This window comes from Saimiri boliviensis, chromosome 1 (genome assembly GCF_048565385.1).
Source record: "Saimiri boliviensis isolate mSaiBol1 chromosome 1, mSaiBol1.pri, whole genome shotgun sequence".
Lineage (NCBI taxonomy): Eukaryota > Metazoa > Chordata > Mammalia > Primates > Cebidae > Saimiri > Saimiri boliviensis.
In genome coordinates, this window is record NC_133449.1 from 48,343,956 (window position 1) to 48,363,120 (window position 19,165).

A 19,165-nucleotide genomic window follows, 5' to 3' on the forward strand; every position below is an offset into this window, starting at 1 on the left:
GAGGCTCAGATCTCAGATGCCAGGGACAGACTGGGAAATAAGACAGACCTTATTCTGCCTTTAGAGCAGAATTTTGGGAGTGGAGTGAGAAACAGACAGATAATAATTGAACATTCAGGATAAGTGCTGACAATGGTAAGCCTATGAATAAAATGAAATCAAATCACAAGCTGGAAATGGTGGGGAGGAAGGAGGGTTCTCTCAGGACATGGTGCTCAGGGAGTTCCCCTGAGTAGGGGATATTTGGGCTGAGACCTGGACATGCATTGCAATGAGCACTGTGCCAGGTACATAGGGCGTTTGTGATCATCATCATGGCCTATTGGTAAACTAATTCCAACAAGTACAAAGCAGTAAACGTGGTCACTTAAAATTATTCTTGGATGTTGCTAAGCTTGAAAGTGAAGGCTGCCAGAAAGTTCTGGAAGGCTCCTCCTAATGGTCTCTCTGGCCATGTCCTCAGGAGGGGGTCAGATTGTCCTGCTTGAGGTTGCGGAAGACAGTGGGATTCCACAGAAGGAATTCTTTGACTTTTAGCTGTTGTATAGCCCACACAGGTGCCAGTCTCAGAGAGTCAGAGTTCAAGAGTGCATTTAGAAAATTGGGGCATCTAAGTGAAATGGGACGGAGCCTTCTACCACGACGAACTGTGCAGCGCTCCCATGGGGACCGGGGCTGAGATGGTCCCACCCACTGTTTCGTCTCCAGAACCCAGCACACAGCAGACTCCCAAGAAATCTTTATGGAATGAATAAGTCAAGCAGTAACAGATGTGTGAGGGAAAGGAGGCAGCAGAGCTGGCGGAGAGCTCCTGTGGAAAGCCCAAAGTTAACGGAGATCTTGGAGTCACAGTTTACGGGCCACGATAAGGGTGGGTGTGGAAAGAGGCTTCCAGATGAAGCCCGACGTTTCTCTCCAATGTCAATCTGCCCACACTGACTCTACAGCAATCTGGAGAGGTAGAAGAAGCAGCAAGGCAAGCAGGGCTGAGTTATGAGAGAGTCAAGCCCAACACACATTTAAAGACGTCAGATGATCCGTGTGGTAGTGCCGGGTTTTCCTCAAACACTATTCGCTATCCTTTCAATCAGTGTTTAAAGATAGCTAATAAGCAAACAAGTCTGTTTTCTTTAGTTTTGCTTTTAATGAAGGACAAAGGATTAAGACACATAGAGACTGTCCAGACAAATGGGAAACCGACCAGACTAGACCGAATATCACAGGCAGACCACCCGCAAATGCAGAGGTCTCAGAGTCCACAGCGGGTGGTCGGAACCAGGCCCCAGGGAAAGCCTTTCAGCTGCATTCCGGCTGTGATCGGCGGGCAACAGGTAGAGGTGTTGGAGGGGGCTGAGTCCTGATTTTCGGTGTCTGTGTCATTTTCGATCAAGTGTGTCATAGAGCTTCCTGTTTCATCTCCCAGTTATTCTGAAACAAAAACATGCATGAAAAACACAGGTCACTGCCAACCACACTGACAGTCACTCTAGTACATGGAAACTGAAAAGGGAAAGACATATCATGAATGCCACAATAAGCCAGAGAATCAGATTTATCAGCATCCGTTCAAATATTGACAAGCGACAAACATTACTTGCAGCAATGGTGGTGCGGGACATGGGATGTCCACATAAACAGAATTCAGAAGAGACTGAAAACACATCCTGTGTGTTTATTGAAAAGTTGACTCAGTTCTGACTTCCTGGTCGGGGTCTGACTCCTGATAGGCCCTGAGGCGCTTCCCCTACGTGCCCCTGTTGACTTGGATGGAGAGTCACACAAGGACTTACAGGACGGCACAAGTATTTGCCCAGGTGGTGCCCTGAGCTCCCCTCTCCAAGGGCCCAGAGAGACTCGATGAGAGATCTCCATGGAATTCCAACCCAATGAGGTCCTGAGCCTCCCCAGGAGACATGGCCTCCCCGGTACATCGAATAATCACAATAAGTCTGGGACAAGCAGCATTGGTGAGGTAGAGGGAAGGGCAGATGAGAAGTGGGGCCCCTGACCAAGCAGAGGCCCTGAGGACAGCACAGGGCTGACAGCAGCTCCAGAAAGACTGTGATTCTGTTAATAACTGCTCTGCTGCTTGAGATCAGTATGGTCTGGTCTGGCCCATTGTTTGCAGAAAATCATTCTCAGTGTACCAAACCAGTGAAAGGATACGTCCAAAGACAGACAGAGGGATGGTAGAATCAGAAATAAAGATGGTGCTATCTTCTCAAAGTCCATACTATAGCCCCACAAAACCACCTTCATGCTTAAACTTGCTGCTCAGACACACTCGGGGGAGAAAGCAGTTTTTCCAGGAGAAAGCCAGGGACAGCACTCGCATGAGAGGGACGTCAAAGCCAAGATGGCCCACTGTTCCCAGCCATATTCACTATGGATGAAGAAGGGACGGTGCTACCCATGACCATGCAAAGCGTCAAGAACTCTGCTGTCCCTTCCACATACAACCTGCCCAAGATGCAACCCTCAGTTCACCATGAAAACCCACTCCCCATTTCCTTTGGTTAATATTAGGCATAAATTTTTCTGTAAAACGAGATGAGGGGATGTAATTTTGGAAAAGCTTCATTTTTCCTCTTGAGATCCATTCACAATGTACCCAGAGAAGTTAAAAAATAAGAAAGCTGTTTAAATTATTGTATGCTTCCCATACATAGGGCAGAACATTGTTTTTGCACACTGGCCTTTGCCAGCAGGGTTCTGCTGAGTGGCTTTAGGAAGTGTGGCTGAGGGCAGGCTGCCCAGCTTGCAGGGCCTGGTGGCGCTCTCCTCCTCCTAGGGTCTCTTGCAGCACTGCAGGCCAGGGAGCAAAGCTTCTCCTGAGCCCGTAGCCCTGGCTGCCGGGACATGTGACGATTGTGACAGTCTTTGTTTATCTTTTGAAACTCTGTATTGTTCCCCGAGCCACCTCCACCCCCTACCCCCAGTATCTTTCCCAATGTCTTGTACAAGTGAGTTGATGGATCCATACAAATTCCTACAGTCTTATTTGTTTTTCCTTAAAGGCCTCATTGGCTAGTGACAGTGAAAAACCCAAGCTTCCTGAGCCTTGATGAATGCAGCCTTGCTATCCCTACACATTCTGGGAGGAGCATTGCCCAGATGAATCTGTTGGGAAAGCCAGCTTCCCGTTTTGAGTCCTATGAGCTAGCATTTTCTAATGTGGCATCTGGGCCCAGGATTTCATACGCAGTGCCTTCCTGGGTGGGCAAAGAGAAACAGGAACTAAGTAATGCATCAGTGGCCAGCAGGGGTGGAAGGGGAAACCTGGTTTCTTTAGTTTCATCACTGAAATAGAGAGGTGGTTTACCAGCCCGTGCCCCTCACCAGTTACCCCCACTTCTAAGGGCGACGAAAAACCAAAATGTAATAGCCCAGAAGGGCTGCAGTATGGAACACCCAACCATGTGGACCTTTGGGCCAAAGTCACAGAGTGAGACGTGGCCAGCCCTTAAGGATCATCGAACCAACCCTTCACTTGACAGGTGAAGAAAGCGAGGCTCACGGAAAAAGGAAGTTGGTAACCTTCCCAAGGTCACCCTGGAAGGGACACAGCTGGGACAGGGACCTGGGTCTCTCCTACCTAGTCTTTAGGGGCTTCTGGCCAAAGCTGAGAAGACTCTGAATTCCAGCTCTCCATTGCAGGGCCTGAGCTGGCTTGTCTGGTAGGTTTTGCATGGGTGAATCAACTCCATGTTGGCCTGGCTCTCTAGTTATCACTGAAGAAACACACGGCACTTCATCTAAAAACTAAAAGTTTTGCTCCTAATTCCAAGCCGATCACACACATGGCTTCCTAGATGCCAGTGTACACTGGGAGTGGGCGGAGACCACCAGTGCCTCCCCAGTGTGGGGAGAGCCCTGAAAAAGATTCTCATCACAGACAGGGCCACTCTTACTCTTGGTCTGGCTGACCTGCTGTTTTTGCAGGTATCTAATATTGAGGAGGCCCCAGGTAGGTCTCAACCTCACTTCTCCCCAGATCTGAGAGATGGCCTCAGGGTCACACATACCACCCTGAATAGAAGCCCTCATTGGGGGCCCAAAATGCAGCCCAGGCAACCTTCGAGAGCTAGCTTCCAAATCATGCTCTTTCTGTTCCGGATGACAATCAGAGGAAAGGCTGCTGGCATGAGAAACTGACAAGGGGAGAGAAACAGTGGCACAGATGCCCACCCCCAGCCCCACCCCCAAGGCAGGCTGTTTTGCTTCTGAAGTTGATTCATCCAAGCCTCCACTTTCTGGGCAGTAAGTCCCAGCGCAGGAGGAAGTGAAGACCACAAGCTTCGATTTGCTGTGATATCCAAGGAACTGCCAGTACCTCACTGCTGAGAGCCCAAGCCGGAGCTTCCAACCAGTCACATACAAAGACACGCTTGAGCTTGCTCTGCCCCATTGGCAGCACCAAGGTCTTCATCAACGCATAGAAAAGGGACAAGTGAGGAACTCACACCCTGTCCGTGCTGACTTCCATCAGATTCTAACAGTATAGGAAGACAGCTTTTTGAGATTTCAAAAGAATTGCCAAGGAGGATGGAGCCTGCTCAGTAATCACCAAACTGTTCGCTCTCAGGAGTCCACTGTTTTTATTTTTCAGAATATTAAAATCTAGACCACACACTCAGAAAAAGTATATTGTTTATCACAGACTTATTTTAGGGCGACGTAAGATGGGTTCTTTGTATAAATCAGACTCATGTGCTGCTAGAGTTGTCAGGGCAGGGGAGCCAGGCAGCAGCACTTGAGCCCCCTGCCCTTGTCTCTGACAGAGGCTCCCACGTCGGGGGCTCCAGCCACGTATCTCTGAGTGGACTTAGCACCTTTTCAAAGGGGCCTCCCCTGAGAAGCAGTTTCTGCAAAGTGCTTCATGCATCACTACAGACCTACATGTGGTCAGAAAGATTCTGTGTCTTTGAGTGGGGACTATTCAATACCCCCATCAGCAGAGCATGTCAGGACACACACTGGCTCCTCCTGGCCACCATTTACCGAGCATGTACCACAGGCCAGCTGCTGCTTCCCAGGCAAGCTTTCCTTCAAACATCACCCAAGTCCTCTCATGTTGAGGCTATTGGGATCACCTCTCTCACCCAGGAAGGACATGAGCTCAAGGGAGTTCAACAACTAACAGGGAAATAGAGGCATGCAGCCTTCCACGTAGCAAACTGATGGTGAGGCCCTACTGTCTGTCAGGACATTCAGAGCCCTTTCCAACATCGGACCCCCTGAGGCCTTCCAGGCTCGCTCACCTTTGGGTAGCTCATCAGACATAGCCAGGTCCATGCACATTTGTGTCTTTCCACAGGATCAGACTTTTACTGATGCTATTTCAATCCCAAAAGACACAAGCTACATGGAGTTCCCAAGGAGGTGATTCTCCTTAGTACGTCCTGTTCAATCCGTAGTCAGAGCTGTGAGCACTCAGGCTCGAACCATTCTGCAAGTCACTCAGTATTGCAAATCATACATAGCAGTGTAACTTAATCAATATATAAATGCCATATTAAACATTCCACATCAAACAGTAACATCTAACATTGTGTTAAAAGGGGGATTTTAAAAAGCACAAATGTGGCTTTGGAAGAAAAAAAAAAAAAAAGAGGAAGAAGGGAATAGAAGAAAAGGTTAATGAGCCAATCCAACGAGAGCAACGTGGATGAGAGTGTCCTGGCCTGTTCCGGACAGACGTCAAGAAAGAGGCTTTGATGTGGGCAGAATCTTTGGCAGCAGATGCCGGGTGCTGATCACGAGCAACAACAGAGCAAGGCTGTTACCACGACCATCTCGAGCTGGAGAAGTCCTGCTCTTCTTATAGCCCTGAGACCTCTGGCAAGGACTGATAGTAAAAGAGGACTGGTGATGTCCCTGTCTGGTTAGGTGTGGTCATTATTGATTAGGTGGCCATCTGGTCCCCGTTGGCATGATGCCTTTTTTTTTTTTTTTTTGAGACAGTGTTTTGCTCTTGTTGTCCAGGCTAGAGTGCAATGGCACAATCTCAGCTCAACACAACCTCCACCTCCCAGGTTCAAGCGATTCTCCAGCCTCAGCCTCCCGAGTAGCTGGAGTAGGGGTAAAAGGCCCGAGTAGGGGTAAAAGGCCAAGATGACAGGTAACCTTTCTGTGCAGTTACTGAGAAATGCAAAGGGCCTTCTGAAAGGCTGCTGTGGACTCTAAGTTGGTGGTAGGGCACACAAAGTGACATTAGTTACAACCTGCAGAATCCAGTAGACGTGATTTTAGGCATTTCCACCACCCTGGCTCTAGGCGGTAGTTCTCAATGGGAGTCTCGGCCCTGGCAGCATCTCATTATCTGAGAATGGTTCGAAATGCAGATTCTCCAGCCTCACCCCAGATATTCTAAGTCGGAAACGCTGGGGCTGGGGCCTAGGGATATGTGTTTCCCAGCCTCCCCAGGTGACTCAGATGCAGGCAACAACCACTGGTGGCAAGTGATATCTGCTCCTCACGACTCTTGTATGCAGGGCCACGGGTGACTGCAGGTTGGCCATGCAGCTGGCTACTGATGTTTGCACTTAGTCAACTGTACCCAAGCCCTCGCCAGACGCTCTCTCCTGAGATCCTCACTGGGGGAGGAAAGGGCAAGCAATCCAGGATTTTCAACACATTCTTGGGGTGACCTGGGGAGAAAAAGCATGCTTCATCTCTTAATCTCCTTCTCCAGATGTTGCTCATCTTCGCAGTGTGGGACTGAGCACTGTGGAGTAGTCAGTCTATACCAGTGATCTCTCCCTAGACATCAAATGTCTCTTATAACCATGCTCTACCCCTGCTCCTATCCCCCTTGCCTTCCGCCCTTCAGCTCACTTGGCCTGCACAGAACACTTGAGCCATGATTTCTACTGGCATCTCTCTCAAATAGGAGAATAGAAATGTTTTCACCAGCTCAACCCTCCTCACTGCAACCCTGGGGAGGAGAGGTGGGTGCAAAGCAACACATCCCTCACTCCCACTTTCAGGCTCTGCTCACATCAACCTCTGACCCCGGGTAGAGAGCACCAGCAGAAGGCTCACAGCAGCACAGGTAGGAGGCACTAGACAACCAGGCCTCCCAAAAAAGTTGAAAAAAGTTTGTTTATCATTTTTAAAAACTAACTTCATACAGGAAGTACGAGAAGCAGAAGAAAGAAGAAAGGAGAAGAAGAAGAAAAACCCAGGCTACGATACTAGAAAGGTCCACATTTGTTACAGATAAAATATGTGTTTCTCAGTTTCTGTGTTCAACTTTGCAGGGATGGTGGGAACAGATAGGGTAGGGCACTGTGGGAGGGTGGGGACTTAGAATCAACAGGGATTAAAAAAAAAAAAAAAAGGGGGGACTGTGAGTACAGGAGGCACAGGCTTGCCAGATGCAGAGCAGGACCACGACCCCAATCAGGGCCCTCCCAGCAGGTGTGGCTGTCCGAACCAGACTTGGAGAAGGGGATGCCTAAAACGGAAACAGTTACCCGAGCTCTTCCCACTCACCTGCCTCTCTGGCCCCAGGGCCTGCCCTCGTGTGTGTGTTTCAGGTGAAGAAGCAAGAGTTACAAGATTATGACCACCTCCCTCCCATAGCCCTTCTAGACCTGCAGCCCCAGCAGCAGTCAGCTATGGAGACAATGCCACCCAGGCCTTCCATGGAAGCCTGAGGCTGTACAGACCTTCAGGACAGCAAGCCCAAACAGGTAAACTTGCTTTGGTGTGACAGACATCGCCAGGAGGCCACTGGAGGCAGACAGAAGTCAGATCTGACGCCTGACATGGAGTCATATGCCCTCAGGGTAATGTGGCTCAACTGGATTTTTTTTAATGGGGGTGTAGGACTCACAACCTCCACATGAGGATTAGAGTGGAGAAAAACAGTGAGAATGAAGAACATGTCCTCTTTCCTAGAACCAATCAGTCAGAGAGTGGGAAATAGGAATTCTCCCTTCTCCTAATAAAAAATAAATGCAAACACTATATAATGTGCACACATTGAAAAGATAGCAACTGAAGGATTTGAAGTCATTGTGATTGCTGTCAAAGAAAGCAATCGGTATGAGAGAACGAACGGACGAAAGAAAGAGAGAAAAAAGAGAAAAACTGTACACCAAAATCTCAAAATAGAACCAAAACCTGCAAATCATACTCAGGAGTCTATTGTGAACCCATATTTTAGCATGCTGTTGAAAAGGTTAATAATTTTCCTACCGAAACTGAATGTGGGTTGTGAAAGAACATTAGAATGAAGAAAATTTCCCCGTGGCTGCTATTATATTATCACCAAAGCCATCAAGTTTCAGTTTGAGTTATTTGTATTTATTTGTGAAAACAAAGATTAGATAAGTAGAAACATAAACCTCATCCTAATTATTGTCCTGGAGTATCTGATTTTTAAGACCAAAAAAATAAGACCATCACACACACACAGACAACACAAGGTATGAGAAGTTACCACAGCAGAGGCAAGGGAGAGAAGGCTGTTATCTCGTTCTATGGTATGAAAAAAAAATTGTATTGTCTCATGTAAAACATTAATAGTTGCTTACAGTCTGCGAAGATAATAGGAGAGTCAATATTTACTTTCAGCTGCTAAAATTTTTGTTCAACTGTATATGCCCAGGTAGAGAACTTTTCTTTTAAACTGTAAACCAGAATTTTTGTTTCACACTAACAAGAGTGTAGTAACAGCCACACAATTCAATGTTGAAGATTTGGGTAGAGGGGGGATGGAAATTCCATGCTGCTTTAAAAGATCCAAATCTGAGCTTTGGGACATTTACAACCAAGTGGAGTGGAGACAGAACACACAAGGTGTAGGTGCAGAGTTGGCTCTTATTTCAAATTTGTCTCAGATGCCTGGTAAGCAGCTTATTTTCTGAAGTTTTAAAAGAAATCCAAAGATGAAATGGTTAATCAGAAACTATGGGTGAGCAGAAACTTCATGTATTTCCATCACAACATAAGCATCAGAATAAAAAAAAAAAAAAAAAAACACATGCAAAGAAGAGCTTCAGTGGTCTCACATCACCGAACAAACTGTTTTTCTACCTATTTTGTGTTGCTGGCTTTTGTTATCAGCCCAATCGGCAAATTGTGGCCAATTTTGTCATGGTTTGAGCAGACATTTTGTTCCCAAACTGCTTTCAACATTTTAGCTACCAAATACAGTTTACGAGAAAATGAACAAGCCACAATACAAACAGAGAAGGTACTTCTTCTTACCAAATTAACCCCCTTTAAGGTTAAAATGCAACAATTTTTTTAAATGCAAAAAAAAAAAAAAAAAAAAAGAATTCTAGAAATTTCAAATTCTGATACAACCTTATCAGGTTTTTCCTGGAAAAAGAATAATTAATGATTAACGTACTGATGGATTTTGAAACCAACTACATGACATTCCCCGATTCCGACCACCATGACACCATAAAACTCGTTTTTAATGACACAACATGTAAATGCTATTTTGCAAAAACACACACCAAATATTGTTTGAAGATGCAGATCCCGAGGCTCAAGAAGACAACAGAACTTTGTTCAAGTAAAGTAATCGGTTAAGCAGTTATTTACTACTGAAAATAAGTGACACCCACGTAGTTCATGTTATATATTAATATTGAAACCAAATGACAGTCTAATACCGCAAAACATTTCATAAAAAAAAAAACTAGTTAAAATTGAAACACAGCGTTTTATTTTATAAAGCATGAAATATTAAGATCACAATGGTAGAAAATTGACTTGGCTTTTAAAAATTTGTTTTGCTGAATTGCAACAACAAATCGAAAATGAAGAAAAAGGAATGAAAGATTCCTTCGTAAAAATTCAAGAATTACTACTCAGAAGAAAAGCAGAATTTCAGACAGAGGACTGAAGAAAACTTCTGTTTGTAATCGTCCCTCATATTTGAAGACACAGCAATATGTACAACATTTTTAGCCTTTTAAAATACCAGCATGCCCACACACTGTCTCAGATTAAAACAAGGAGAAAATGACACATTCTGAAACCATTTTCTAAAGCTTCTTTTCCTGATAACACTGAGGCGCTTACAATCAAATTAATGAGTTTCTAAAAAGCCCAAACAACTCTCCATAAAGAGACAGAACTGTTCATAGCAGCATGCAGATATTTCTAGATTTTTCAGACAATACTTTGAGCATTAGTCCTTGCTATTTACATTTAGACAATGTTTGTAAACATCTGTATTAGAAAGAAATACTACTCAGTGCTTTGCTTTGTTAAATTGAGGAACACTTTAAAAAACACCAGTAGAGTCAGTATTTCTCTCATTTCAGTTTAAAATTTAGTTAACTCTTCCCCACTCTCCTTATATAAATATGTATTCTCACAATTTATTTACACTTGAAAATTCTTAAAGTAGTAAAGAAAGGAAACACCCACAGAAAATAAGTCATCATTTCTTCTGAGAGTGGATTTCTTCATAAAACATAAACCAGCAAATAACCAGTAAAGAAAACTAAAAGCAAGTAACACAATTCAGGAAGAACCCTGAAAAATAGATATTGGCTGACAGAAAAATTAGCACAAGACATTTTAAATCATTGAGAAGAATAGGGACATTTGTAGTCAGTTTAAAAGAGTCTCAGTGAAAGGTGGGCATTGCTTCTGGTCAAGCTGACTGATGTCAGCATCAAGGTAATAACATCTTCCATTCTAGACTATGTGTTATGTTGTTTAACACCATATCTAAAACATGTGACTCAGAATTCATACTTCACTCTTTTATATTTCAATTTTTTTTCAATAGTATAGGACTCTTCTGGTATTTTCAAACAAGTTGCCTGACTTACGTAAGACAACAGTATTTAAAAACAGACAAAACAGCCTTGAGAAAAAAACACGGCGATTAGAGATTACAGTAAATAAGGAGGCTGTGGTAATCACCTAATTTGTTACTTTCAGACATTTTCTGTATGAGAATTTCACTCTACAATACCTGCCCCTATCTTCATGCAGCAAGACTGAATGTTCACATTCAGAAAAAGCCTGACCTTAACTAGTACTTGCCACTCTTTTAAACCACACATATCCTCTTCCCCCGATGTAAGACTTGGGAAATGAGGGTGATTTTAGTCATCTGGAAAGAGTGAAACAGGACATGGTCTTGAAGCACTTTCTTCAGAACCGTTGTCATTTTAACTTTGTTTTACCACAACAGAAAAGGCCGTGCCCACGGAACAAATTCAAGTTCACCCTCAAGTGTGTCTGTACCTCTGGAATTTCTTAAAAGCAGAGTGGCACCACACACAAGCTTTCCTTAAATAGTCAAAGCATTAAGCAAAAAATTCCCACTTTTCTTCTGCAAGTATATGAATCAAAATGTGAACTCTCATGTATTAAAAATAAATGTTTTTAGCACAATTACTTCACAGGCAATCTAGCTAATTTATTCTTCCTCTTTTTCACAATATGCATTTGTTAAAACACCAAGATGTTTTTAAAACTCTGTTATGTTTAGAGGCATTTCTAAGTGTATGCAAAATATAGTTTTCCTCCCATTTACCATTTTATTTGAAGCCAATCTGTCATGTAAAAAATGATGACAATTTTGTTAAAGCAATCTGGCTTCAGAGGTTAGGGCTAGCTCAACTGTGGAGTTAGAAAATCAAGTTTTTTCTCTTTTTAAAGCAATGAATAATTTACCAAAATCTATAAATAACTGCAACTGGGGAGCAAAAATCAGCAGACAAGAAAGAAAGAAATCCAGAAACTCAGAATTCTTGCCCCAGAAATGAGGGTCTCTTGCATTTCATTTTCTATTTTTCACAAAACAAATAAATAAAATTGATTTCTAGTTATAAAATTAAATGTGTAACAAGTTTAAGAAATTTACAGTATATTAGATATAAATATATATTAAGTGAGCTTAGAAAGGTGAATTGCATTTCTTAGAACATGAATCCAGCCCCCTGTGTTGATGCTATTGCGAGTTGACAAGACAGCTGTAGGTACTGGATCTGCAACACCGAGAAGAAGATGATTTTGGTCTTAAACCAAGATGAGTGCAAAATCATTCTCTTCTGACAGAGTCTGTTAGCACAACTAAAAGGCACGGTGGATATCCTAGGACCATGAAGAGTGGAGTATATTTCTGAGAGTCACCTAAAACCTTTCATTGATGTTGGCTTGAAAGCTGCTTAATTAGCTGTAGGCTGCCAACCAATCTCCTTATCAAAGCCAGCTGAAAACAAAACTGAGAGAAACAGCTTGTGGTTTCGCAAAAATGTATTTACATGAAGTATATTTTAAAGGGAGTTTGATCATCAGGTACGATGTCATCTGTGATGTGCGGTGGGTTTGACATTTAAAGATGTCACAGGTTGTCAGATTCATCTCCAGTCTATACTTAGTTGAGATATAACCACTTCTGCAAGGAGATCTTGTTCTGTTGATTTCCAGCCTAGAAATCTGAAAAGATTTAACTCTTTTTTTTTTCTTTTTTTTTTTTTTTAAGATGAAGTCTCACTCTGTTGCCCAGGTTGGAGAGCAATGGCGCAATCTCGGCTCACCACAACCTCCACCTCCTGGGTTCAAGCAATTCTCCTGTCTTGGCTTCCCGAGTGGTTGGCATTACAGGAGTCCACCACCGGGCCCAGCTAATGTTTGTATTTTTTAGTAGAAATGAGTCTTCTCCATGTTGGCCAGGCTGTTCTCGAACTCCTGACCTCAGGTGATTCACCCACCTCAGCCTCCCAAAAGGCTGGTATTACAGGCGTTTGAGTCACCACCCCCGGCCTAGAAGATTTAACTCTTATTTACTTCATACCAATCCTTCCCATGTCCTCTCACTTCCTCACCCATGAGGAAAAAGAAGGTGGGGCTGCAGTGGACGCGTGGAACATAAGCCTATTTTTGCACCTAGTCCTAAGGATGGTGACAGAGTCAAAAATACTGCAATGAACAGAACACGAGCAGAAAGAATTTCCGATAGGCATGTGCTTCCTAAAATCAAGAAGGATCCACATCTTTCTAGCCCATTACTTCACTGCAACTTGTATTGAAAAGAACATTCTGACAAGATGGGATTTCCTTCAGTTAACACTTGAAAATTGTCGACACCAAGGAAAACCCAGAGTGACAGCAAATGTTTTACCTCGTTGAAAGCTATCATGGTAGAAGTCATATCAAAGCAGCAGCAAAAGATCCCAGATAAGTATCAACCTTCAGGTATCTTCAACCAGAAACATGGTTCAGTAGTAGTGTCAGTGTGTTTAGTGATCAAGATTCAATGCTTTATATTTTATCAAGAGATGGAGACATGAATCACTACCATCTAATTGTTACAAGAATAACGTCTGGTGAATGTTTAGTTATTAAAAGAGAAATTAAGACAAACCAGAACAGACCCAAGTGAAATCAGTACTCTGTAGCCAATAACACCCCTGAATCACAGAAGCTCATGCACAGGACTGCACAGATCTTTCGAACAGAAAGGGAAATGGTCAGTAAAGTTCCAGGGAAAAAAAGGTTCATCCAACTTTGAAACTTTGTTCCTTATGAACCTTCTTCTACCTTAACTCATATGGCAGAGTTCAAGGGGTACCAGTCCCAGGATATGAATGCGGTGTTATGTGCAGTTAGCAACATAGTTTTTAAAGTGTAATGGAAAAAAAAAAAGAGTTTTATAAAACTACACTGTTCATGAATTATTTTCCATGGTTTGCTTTAAAAAGGCCTTCTTCCCAGACCCAATTATTTGCTTATTAACCATCTTGTTTGAAACAGAACTGTGGCATGAAATCTGTCCATACAGGTTGCCATTCAAGCCCAGGAGACCCAGGCCAGGCAAAATCCCCTACCAGCGTTCTGACAGCAGCTAGAAAAGGTAGAAGGCCAGTGGCCCAGGGAGCAAGCAGGAGACACAATGACTGTGGCCTTTTACCTGTTCCGCACCTGTCTTCTTAGCAGGAAAGAGCAGCTTTGATTATTTTATAAATTCAAGGGCAACCAGACTTCATTTATTAAGAGTTCTCTTCTACTTGCCTGAGCCGTGGCCTTCATTTGAGATGTTATCAAAACCAGTGCATGAATACCAGGAAAGCTGATCTGCAAGGAGGAGTGGAATGAAGGGGTTTCACTCTCCCCCAAAGCACCAGGGTGCTCTGCCTCTAGATCCTCCACGCTGAGACACCCCTTTCTGCCAGCTCCTTTGAACACTAGACTGAAGTTCTGAGCCAGCACACTGAAGTCCCAGGGACAGCTAATCAGCAAATTGGCGTTATGGATCGCTTTCGAGGAGGACAAATGAAGAAAGAGTTGTAGTAAATCACAAAAGCACTTCTGATGGAACTAATCCAGAATGGCAATGCTAGCCTGCACAATAAAATGTGAAATCCTCCATTTCAGCAAATCAAAGGGACTTCCCACATTGTCAAGATCTCCTTCCCACCTGCCTCTGCCCCCAGGTGCAGACGAGAAGCCAGAGAGGCAATGTGGTATGCCCCACATGCCCCTCCCTTCATCACTGGGTTTGTTGTTGATACTGTTCCCACTGGTTTATTTGGTGTCTCTGCCTGCAAAGCTTCCTTTCTGCTGCTGCCTGTTGCTAGGGAATGAGCCCTAATCACTTCGAGAGAACAGCAGCAGCAGCAATCTTCACTTGGCACAAGCAAGTGCAAATATCTCAGTTTAGTGACAATGTAGATAATCCCTAAGGGTATCCTCATTTACATTTTCCCTCAGAAGGATGGCAACATTTGACCTGTCATGAAATACATATTTTCTTCATCAGAATCTTGGGGATGGAGCATTTGGAGCGGATCCTATTTCTGTATTGAATTTCTGCCCTTTGTCACCAACCTGGGTGTCCAGGGTGACTTTGGGCTGTTAGAAGAGCTTGGCTGTGGATCTCACTAGTTGTCAGCCTTTATTTACTTGTTTTTTTTTTTTTTTTTCTCTTGGAGTAAAAACGCAAACCACATCGTCAAAGCATTTAAAAACACAAACCAAAGGAAACCGGGTTTCCAAGCTTTAAGCAGATGTTATTTACCCACAATTTATTTCTCAAGAAGTAACTGAGAAACCATTGCCATTTTTCACTAGTGTTCAATCAGAAGCATAAAATCGTCACTGTACCAATGATCTATAACATGGTTCTTGCCGGAGATAAGTGAAAAGCAACCTACGTCCTCAAACTCCAGCTCACCTCAATTCTGGGGTTGTGGCTTCCTCAACCCTTTTATGTGCTTTCATGGGGGTGGCCAGAGGATGGCCACTGCTGGTTGCAGGGACTGGGAAGCTGGCACAGATGAGCAAGTGGGGCTCTCTCCAGCTGCCACCACCCCAGCTAAAGAGGAGTCCAAGTATTACTTTGTGGTTTGAGGGGCACATCCTTTTCCCTGGCACTGGGAGAATGGACCTTGCCACTGAGCAACAGACAGGCTACATGCCTCAGGCTACCCTCGGGTAGAGGAGTCCCAAGTGTGGAGACTGGCTCTGTTGGGCTCTCGAGGTGGGGAGGGCAGGGCCAAGGTCTACGCTTCTCACCTTAGCCCCTGCCCAGAATGATGTCTGGCTCAGAGCTGATGCTGGGTGAGCATCTACTGAATCTGATTGCAGTGGTGGGATTAATGGCGTGAACCAACTCCCTAACTTGGGACTCAGCCACAGTTCCAAGGTTGGCACAGAGTGGTACAGGGATTGGGCAAGGCTGGAAATGCCACTCACTGAGCTATCTTGGTCCTCTATATCTGTGGGTTCCACATTATTGGATTCAACCTACTATGGATTGAAATATTTAAAAATAATAAAACAATCAAAAAGTCAATAAAAGTATTATAACTATTTACATGTTATTTATGCTGTATTAGATATTATAATTAATCTAGAGACGATTTAAAATACACGGGAGGATCTGCATAGGTTTCGGGCAAATATTGTGCCATTTTATATGAGAGACTTGAGCATTCTTTGAGTTTGATATTCATAGGAGATCTCAGAACCAATTCCCCATGGATCCCAAGGGACAACTACACACTGTGTAAATTATCCAATCTGCTCAACCTTCTGAGGCAACTACTCTTAATATCCTCAATAGGGAAGCAGACGTTAACAGAGGGGTGGTTAACCCACCGCAGACAACAATGAGAGTTAGAGGACTGCAGATGTCCTTGCCTTCTCACCACGCCTTCTCTGCCATTAGAGTCAGTGGCTACCACCCCACAGCTTATGGACACCCTTCCCCAGAGGCTGTAGGTCTGGTCCACATTCCTGCCTTCCTGATTGGAGTGTGACTTCTCTGGGACAGATGCCATGGCCAGCTTAGCTCACCCTGTCTCTCTAAGCATGAAGCACACTGCCTGGAGCGCAATGGGTCTTGGCATGCTTTAACAGGACTCTCAGTTTTTAAGATGTAGTTTGCCATCTCCTGCACACAAAGCCTTCTAAAGCAAAAAACTGTCTTCAGCATTGGGTGTTTGGATCTCTGCTAAGCGTAAGACCTTAGTAGACTTAGAGCAAACTCACCACTGTCATCGTATTTATCCCGGGAGGTGTGCCTTTCTGGAATCACCCTGTATATTAGTTTGCTAATGCATTCCTTCATTTATTCATACCACTGTCTGAGAGATTAGTGCGTGCCAAGATGAAGCCTTTCACACCGATGTAGACACAAATAAAAATCTATTCACAGGTTGCCCTGTGAGCCATGTCAGCAGTACCTTGAGATAGAACAGAAAAGCAAAACTACGCAAAGGCTGTTTATCCAATTTAATAACATTTATCTCAGAAGGTGAGAGTGCACATAATCTTCACAATCGAGGGTAGAACATGTCTGGCACACCTAATCCAAGGTTCTGCTGAAAATTCTCATGGGCAGAACAAGCAAAATGGGAGGGCACCCTTGCTGAAAGATGGATGGCCGTTGGTAACTCAGAACCACCTGTCTGTCACGCTGTGTCAGATCTATGATGCAATAATCCTATAGAGGGAGTCCGCCTGTGTTGGAGGAAGTGGGGCTTTCATGCCAAGGAAAGAATCCAATGGTTCTTTCATAGAAAAAAAGTGTATTAGATTGATCTTTTGAATAGCATTATCATTAATTATAATTTTATAAAATTATTACTATTAATAACTTTGGGTTTGCAAAGTATCTCCCAGTTCACAAAAGCTTTTATACATACAGTTTCACCTAAACTTCAAAACTGCCCAGAGAGATAGGAGAGGCCGATTCATTCATTCATTGGTTGAGTTGCTTATTTAACACACACACACATACACACACACACACACACACACACACACACCCCTGTTATCAGGTCCCTGGGCCCCCTACTCTAGTAGAAAAGCCCAGAGAGAGCACCAGACTATATGTGGCAGGAAAAGAAAAAAAGACACACAGAGTTTTTTTTTCTCTTTCCTGAGTCTAGACTACTTTAGACTTTCTTTCTCTGTTCCTCTGGCTCTCACCAGGCCGTAGTGACCCTGGACTGCCCCCAACCCCATGCCCACCCCATCTCCTGAACTAGTCAGCACTTCGTTTCCTTTCCGCCCCCAGCACTCTGCCCTGGAAAGACTGGGGAGGCCATCTGTGCCGTCTCTTCTCCCAGACCAGTGCTTAAGAGAACTCCCAGAGGAAGCTCCTGTGTGCAAGCAACTCTAATAGGAGGATTTCAGGCCTCATTTCTGGCTTCATTCTGTAGACTAATGTAGTATGGGTGGTTTTATTGTTTAATTTCTTTTTTCTTTCTTTCTTTTTTTTTTTTTTTTTGATGAAGTCTCTCTCTGTCACCCAAGGTGGAGTGCAGTGGTGTGATCTTGACTCACTGCAACCTCCACCTCCCAGGTTCAAGTGATTCTCCTGCCTCAGCCTCTGAGTAGCTGGGACTACAGGCGTGCACCATCATGCCCAGCTAATTTTTGTATTTTTAGTAGAGACGGGGTTTCACTATGTTGGCCAGGCTGGTCTCGAACTCCTGACCTCAGGTGATTTGCCTGCCTTGGCCTCCCAAAATGCTGGGATTACAGGAGTGAGTCACTGCACCCGGCCCTTCATATTGTTTCTTAAGAAAAAAATATATATATATATATAAAAATCCCATCTTTGATCTTTTTAAAAAAAAGCAATTTTATGTATATTGGCAAAAAATAAAAAGGCAAAAACAAAAAAGAGGAGGAATAAGAAGGAAAAGGAGGAGGAAAAAGAGGATGACAAGATGAGAAATGGTTTGGGATACGAGGAAAAAGGAAGGGTAAAAATTAACATAGAAACTGACCTCCTTCAGAGAGACCCTGGAGGAAGCCACAGCCTCCCTTTGGACTCAGATGCTTATTATACAGAATATTTGTTGAGCAATTGAAGAAATTAAAGAGAAAAAGGTGCTTCGGTCCTAGACTCTCACTGTTCCATGGAGCACCATCCTTTAACTCTGGGAAAAGTTGCCCTTATCTTGTGATAGTAGTTTCACTTTGGGCCCAAAACAGTGGCTCATGCCTGTAATCCCACCCAGCACTTTGGGAGGCCGAGGTGGGCGGATCACCTGAGGTCAGGAGTTTGAGATCAGCCTGGCCAACATGGCGAAACCCCATCTCTACTAAAAATACAGAAAAATTCGCCAGGAATTGTGGTGCATACCTGTAGTCCCAGCTACTCAGGAGACTTTGGCATGAGAATTGTTTGAACCAGGGGAGGCAGAACTTGCAGTGAGCTGAGATTGCGCCACTGCACTCCAGCCTGGGCGACAGAGCAAGAGACTCTGTCTCAAAAAAAAAAAAAAAGGATCGCTTTGCCTACCTAGCACAGTGGAGGACTGTCTTAAAAGCAGGTCAGGACACGAAGCCAGTAAGACTTATTGCAGGACTGTAAGCACAACACTGGAGAAACCCTGCTACGGAAATAAATCTTTGCCTCTAAAGAAAGAACAAATTTAAAGTGATGACTCAGGGAGGCAGCAGGGGGCATCCTTCCAGGCACCTTTAATAAACTCCAGTTTTAATGGAAAATATTTCAACAATCGTGAGAATTCTGCAATTTATTTGTAAAGTCAAAAAATGTTTAATAAAAAAAAAAGATACACCTATTATGATTTTCTCTGTAATTCTTAGCTGTGACTCCATTAAACACTACCTCACAGTAATAGAGAGGCTTTTGCCTGGACATTGACTGCCAAGTTTGGGAAGCCATAGTCCTAAGGTGATATAAAACCCAACT

At 43.9% G+C, this 19,165-nt stretch overlaps 1 long non-coding RNA gene across 1 annotated transcript in view; it reads right to left on the reverse strand.

Moving 5' to 3' along the window:
* Positions 1-1,124: 1,124 nt before the first annotated feature.
* Positions 1,125-19,165, reverse strand: part of LOC101042465 (uncharacterized) — a 67,662-nt gene continuing 49,621 nt past the window's right edge. The window contains exon 2 of the long non-coding RNA XR_165261.3: positions 1,125-1,428. This is a non-coding gene — a long non-coding RNA (uncharacterized LOC101042465). The remainder of the gene's footprint in view (positions 1,429-19,165) is intronic.